Source organism: Acipenser ruthenus, chromosome 47 (assembly GCF_902713425.1).
Source record: "Acipenser ruthenus chromosome 47, fAciRut3.2 maternal haplotype, whole genome shotgun sequence".
Taxonomy (NCBI): Eukaryota; Metazoa; Chordata; class Actinopteri; order Acipenseriformes; family Acipenseridae; genus Acipenser; species Acipenser ruthenus.
Window position 1 is genome coordinate 4,413,273 of NC_081235.1, and position 6,843 is coordinate 4,420,115.

General features: G+C 36.6%; 1 protein-coding gene across 2 annotated transcripts in view; it reads right to left on the reverse strand.

Moving 5' to 3' along the window:
- Positions 1 to 6,495, reverse strand: part of LOC117962345 (DNA-binding protein RFX2-like) — a 34,566-nt gene extending 28,071 nt beyond the window's left edge. For both annotated transcript variants that reach the window (XM_059014291.1, XM_059014288.1), the window contains exon 1: positions 6,300 to 6,495. The gene's annotated coding sequence lies outside the window, so the exon portion shown is untranslated. The remainder of the gene's footprint in view (positions 1 to 6,299) is intronic.
- Between the last annotated feature and the right edge of the window lie 348 nt (positions 6,496 to 6,843).

The following is a 6,843-nucleotide window of genomic DNA, read 5'->3' on the forward strand; positions in this document are numbered from 1 at the left end:
CCAGCAAACGGCAACGGTTTTCAAATAAATAAATAAATAAATAAATAAAATAAAAAGCACACTGGAACTTTTCAATTTTGAACTTGAAATGTCAGAATTTACCAGTCAGAAAGGGGATTTAGTAGCTGGTAATAAGAACAAACATCTGTAAAGCCAGACTTTACTCTTCCATACACAATATGTGTAGAAGCAGAAGAGCCCTCTTCTAAAAACAGAACCTAAAACATTTTGGAATTAGATGTTTTTTCTATAATAGATTTCATCGGTTTGCTTTGAGACAACTATCTATCCGCCTATCTGAAATGTAACCAGTCAGTCATTTTTTCCGCTGTCAAGCTGTTTATTCTTCCCACAGAGTGTAACCACTCCTGACAGCCATAGCTTTAAGAACACCTACATTACCTCTGGTGCAGCTACCTTCAGATCAAGGGAAGTTTCCACTGAAGTCAAGTTCTGACAGTCCTGCCATTGCTTCCTGGTATTCTACGGTTTTCATCAATCCCATGACCTGCTTACCCTATATCTATGTCAGTGAGCAATATTTTGACAGAATTTGATACTATAGATGAAACAAACAAACAGACATTAATTCTTTGATTCTACCCTCACCTCCGCAAACTAGTTTCACAACGAAGCCAAAGTGCATTGCAAAGGGTGCTTTATTGGGGAGAACAGGGTCTATGCTAATGACCTAAACAGTGGCAGTAGTAACCTTTAATTGTATTTATCCTTTTTCAGTAATTCATCCATGTAGTGATATTCAGATTGAGTCAGTTACAGCTAAACCTAATCTAGTCTATACCTGTTTTTTCTCTGTGGTGCAGGTTTTATCTTAACCTGCCTGTGCAAGCATAAAGTATGTTTATGAAGAAAGAAGTAGATCAAAAAAGCAAATGAAAAATGTTAAACCACAAGGCATAACAAGTTTTTTTTCATGTTTTTGTGCAGGCCATTTTTACCCAAATTCTCTGTGCATTGATATTTTTTTATGTATGTTTTATTAATAATATTAATAATAATAATAATAATAATAATAATAATAATAATAATAATAATAATAATAATCATCATCTTAGGGCATGGAGTGGCAGGGGATTATATTGCAGTTAAGCCGTATCCACACTGGTCGCGAGCGAATAATTTAGAAGTCAGTGCAGTCAAATGGGAGCATCCACACCAGCAGCGAGCGACGTCGCTAAAATAGAACCTGTTTCTATTTTTTATTTATTTATTTTTTTTAATCAAACTGACCAATCAGAAGCAAGGTTAACACCCTCGACACACGTCAAACACACGCCTCAAAACAAGTTAATCATGGACGATGAAAAATTAAATTTATGAGGTGAAGCAGTATCCATTATTATAGGATTGCAAATTGAATGAAGAAAGACAATGCCTGGGTGAACATCGCAGCGGTTGCTGGTGTCTCTGGTGAGTAGGGTACAGCGATTTTTATGTAGTACCAGTAGTTGTGCCTTGCATGTGGTGCATTTAGCACCAAGACATTTTCTTTCTGATTATGCAAGTTGCATAAAAATAGGTTTATTAAGAAGCAAAAATAAACAGGACCATACATGCAGTCTACATATCCAGCATTTAAATGAAAAATGTGCACTTTTGCTGGCTTTTAAAAATGACACAAAAGGTCCTGCATTCACACAACTTGAACATGTGACCTGATTTTAAACTATGGCTTTTTTTTGGTTTGTTTGCTTTTGATAAATAACGTATTGTTCACTAAATTGCTCTGTGGCACAAATTTGTGACAAGAAGGTGGTCTTTAGATACACATAAACGTGAAGTTTTGTGGAGATTCACCAAACAAACAAAAATATTGAGGTCCTACTATTCCATACGTTGTAAAACAAAGCCAGCAACACGTTTGTATTCTATGTGACACATCCCAACATTACCAAGCTCATACATAGTTTAGATCATGAGCCATATTTATAAAGCATTTTCTGTTAAGTTCACCTGACTGTTTTAAAAGGAAAAACTAAATAAAAGTAAATAATAATACAAGGTAAGTGGTGACCTGCTCATAATAACACAGGTAATAATAATGAAGATGGTGATTATGTAGTGCTTAACAACAGCGTAATAATAATAATAATAATAATAATAATAATAATAATAATGCACTTTAAAATACTTCAAGTTAATAAACAAAAAGGCTCAAAGAAGGAATTTGTAAAGAAACACCATTGAGATTGCAGTAAGCTGTATATATGAATGTATAACAATAAAATAATTTTGTTGAAAATATGAGTTCAACTATTCTGCTATTTTCCAGGTGTCTTCTGACCGGGCTTTTACAGGGCTTCAAAATCGGACTGCTACAACTACTGGTACCAAAAAAAACTGTACAATTACTACTAATAATAATGATAACAATAAAACTGTTGGATATATAGGGATGTTCAATAACTCTGATCTATAGATTTTACAAGACCAACCTTTATTTTACAACGCAGCTGCCGGAGGTCAGGGTGGTAACCTTTTATCAAAACAAGCCCTGTTTTGTAATGGGACCGCCCATCTCTAGCATGTCCAATAGGAATGCATGGGCGGGGTCATGTATTTCCAGTCTTTTTGGTTCGTTTTGAAGTCGTGTCTGGTGTGGATTGACATTTAGCGACTTCGCTCGTGTTGCTCTGTTCAGTGTGGATGCTGCCTAATTTAGACTGACATTTTTGGGGGAAATGCAGAACAGTTTAAAGATTACTATGACATAAAAAACATGGTGCAAGATCCAAAATTTTAATAAGATGGACATTCAGTTACTACCACATCCAATTAGTGTGCCCCCATCAAAGACTTAAATACCAGACTTTGAGAATACGGTAGTCAACAGCTGATTTTCTCTTTCTTTCTTGGCCTTAAAGAAATGACCCAGTTTTACTTTACTGACGTAGAAGATAATTTTTCAACGCATGATCCATGTATGACAAATGTACAGCATGGCACCAAATGTACTGTCTAACCTTAGAGACAGGAGCCTGTACACTTAACAATGCCTTATATTTCCACATACATGGCATCCGTTTTCTAGACTAGGTACCTTTTTAAGTGATCCAAAGTAGTATTTTGACTGAGGGTTTCATTGGTGTCATGTGTACTCACCAGGCAACCTGAGAAGGCAGAGCCCTTCTTAAACATCTGCCGTTGTTATTGTTAGTTTTAATTGAAATCAAAAATTAGATAAGCACATGGAAATGTTACTGTATCTCTGATAAGGTACTGTATGTATAAAAGAGAAGGAAGAGACTTTCTTTATGGCAGGTTTCTTTTTTTAAAAGGACTGGGTACCTTGTTTAAAGAAAGGAGACACTTTGGTACAAACTGAAAAGAAACCCCAGAACAGCCTTTCAGGTTTAAAGCTCTGAAGACTAATTAACATGCTCATTAGCGCAACGTTTAAAGGCCAAGCTCCACTGTTCATTCTTCATTTTAAAGGGAGCACCTGTGATCTGATTGTCAGCTGGATTGAAAGCCCTAGAGGTTTTCATTTTGGTGTTTTTTTTACACTGCTGTTGACAGCAGACAGGTCTTATTATCAGGTGGTTGCCAGGTCGAACAGGTATGTGCCCATTTTCAAAATGTTCCTATTCGGACGCTGGCAAGTTTTAAATAAAACACACACACAAAACAAACAAAGCTTGTCAAAGACAGATCACTCCAGTTGGAGCTAAACTGTAAGCGATTGATGTGCTAAATCTGTCAATAGCTTGTCTACCTGGTTACTAGAGACAACGACTTGTACACAGATTTACCAAGTACCTCGTTATTTAGTTAAAGACATTTCTCAAAAGGCATGCTAACATGCTTCAATGCACTAACGAATGTGTCTTGGTAACAGACAAAGAGAAAACTTTGAAAGGACCGTTCTTTACCCGATTCATAGATACATTATTAATTATTTCCTAAGACATAAGGTTCTCCTTATAAAATATGTAAACTTTGATAGTGCTGTAGCACCTGTAGCTGTGTATCCCATTACCAGTGACAATATATTTTGTTGAATTAAAATGTTTGTGGATATTGTGTATTGTGGAGGGTGCAAGAATCAAATCATTTAGATTTGTGTATGTTAATTAAAGAAATCTGCTAACAAACAAGAAAGCAATTATTCTGAATAGCATTATTTAAACCTGATTTTGTATACAGTAACCTTTCTTTAAGAATCTTGTACATGAATGTAGCTCAGGCAATAAATGTTGTACAACTGATAGGTTTCTTTAAATTTAAAAGAAATGCCCGATATCAGATTTTTCTTCTTTCTTTTTCCTCCAACTTCAAATGCAGAATTGAAACTTTGTTTCTTTAAAAACAAGCTAAATATTCCAGATAGTATTGATTTGTGGGTTAATAATACACTTTCTGTAGAAAGCAGTTTATTAAATGTTCAAATCAAGAGAGTTGGGTTTTTAAAACGTGTAGTTTGAATGATAAATGCATTAGGTACGGATCCCAACGCATGTCAGTCTTTCTAACAGACAAGTTAAATGTGAACCAGCGCTGCCTACATATTATTAAACAGGCCTGTACAACTTTAAAGCTAGCAGCAGGTTGAACTAATAAACTGGCTTGCCTTGCCTAGCTTGCTTGGAGCCTCTGAACAATAAACAGCCTGCAGATGACAGTTAAACCTGGAAAAGCTACCTAAATGCTGTTGGAACAACCGACTACAGCCGAGGCATTGTATACAGTTTGTCATGTTAATGTGCCTGCATATAATATACAAGGTTAGTTTTTTTTATAAGAGACATTTTATACACCCTTAAGCAGTTATTAATTAGACTTTACAAATACCGAAACTTGGAGGACCCCAAAATAACACATGCCTAGATTAGATATTTTCTGCACATTATTAAAAAAGGAAGAAAAAAAAAATGATAAAAACCAAAAAAAAAACACTTTTAGGTGACCAGAGCTTAGTTTTAAAAAATCACTAAGCACTGAGCTTGCTTGTGCAACTTTGCTGACTTTCATAAAAGCTATTTTGGGATAATAGCGTGGTTCTGTTATTGTATTTATCTTCTACAGACCCCAAGCAGATCATACAGTTCATTGGAAAAACCTGCTAGTCAAAGTGGGCAGTGTGGGAGTCTCTTTATAGTGTAAAAGGTACAATATATTTCATGTTTTAAAGGAATAAACATACTGTACAAACAGGTTATGTCCAGCCTCTGCTCGTTATTTTACACCTATGAAGGCACTAGAAAACTCTACTGTGGGGCACACATTTAGCACACGATTACTGTTAGATACTTTCAAAGACATGAACACAGAAAGGATACTCCGACAGGTTACATTTACAATGACAGTAGAAAGTATTTAGCTTATTTTCAATCAGATGCAACAAGCTACCGTTGGCGTCTGCGATTAAAATACCCAGTAGCTAAACAAGGTAAAAATCTCACGCATGTAAACTTTAGAGGATTTTAAATACCGTACGGCACGTTTGACCATTCTATCCAAGAAAACAACAGACTGTCAAGGAGGAAAACGCACAGGTTTAGGACAAAAACTGTGCTTAAAACGTTATCGCAACTGAATCGAAAATACGAAAAAATAACTAACAGGTGGCGATAACATTTTCGAAACGTAATAGATTATTTACGACCAACGCAACAATTAAATTAACAGAAAAACCAAGCACCGATTCAAAAGAAATGTGAAGCAGATATGTATGATTCTAATGATTATTAATAGGCGTGTGACTTTTTACGATAACCTTACGTCAGTATTCACAAGCCAGTGCCTGGTTCCTACGATCAGCTACAACTACAGCTGGTATATTACGCATTTTAAGATACAACACCTTAAAATTGTTAAATACTAAATATACAAAGAAAGTGACTCATACCTAACTTGCCTGGAGTTTAAGAAAAGTTTTTTTCACGGCCTTTCTCTCGCTAGTAACACACTGTCTTAACAGCCCGGTATATTTATTTCTCCCAGAACACTCCGTGTTGTTTTTTTTAAAAGAGAAAAAAAGGGGAAACTACACTTCAATTAAAAAGCTGAAATACAGACATGTCTTCTGTCTGACTTGAACAAAAGAAAATGGGGGTTCGAGTTGTATCTGGTAAATACAACTGTATCCAAAATGCTAACCGCCTGGTTTCAAGATTGATTTTTAAGAAAGAAAAAAAACACGAATCAAAGGAAACCCCCCAACTCCATTTGGAACCGGGCGCCTTTTGTGATGATTTTTGGGGGGTTGTGAAAAAACATAAATCCCGTTTTCGTAGCGAGTATAAGCAATACATTGTATCCAGTATAGATATATTCACCTTTGCCTTGTGTTTAGTTCTGCCCTGGCTGCTCTCACTCTCTCTCGTTGCTGCTGCTGTTGCTGCGTGTTGCTCCCGTTGGTAAGTAACTGTCTCCACGACTACAGTCACTATGGCGCGCGGGGGTCTCGAGGCAACTGTTGCTACCCTCTCCTCTATACGTCATCAACGGCAAAACCAAGGGAAAAAGGCGGACCAAACCTTTTCTACCCTCCCCCTTCCTCCCGCGTTGGACGAGATCACTGGCGCGTTCTCGTCTCTTTCCTGTCCACATCGCGGGAACTGGATGGTGGGGGAGGGAGAGCCGAGACTCCAAAACAATGGATGGGGTGGACGCCATCTTTAGTGTGGAAACCGTTTTGTCGTTTCTTTGTTTTGTTTTTTAATGGTTTTTTTTTTTTTTTAACCGAAGTTGTATCAGAAAAGTGTGTTATACACTAAGCAGAAGTAGAAAATGTGGTTTTGTTTCGTGTAAGGAAGTTGATAATGATTTGCAGCACAAGAGGCTGTCTCCAAAAAGCAGGGGGTAGCTATTTTGTTGGTG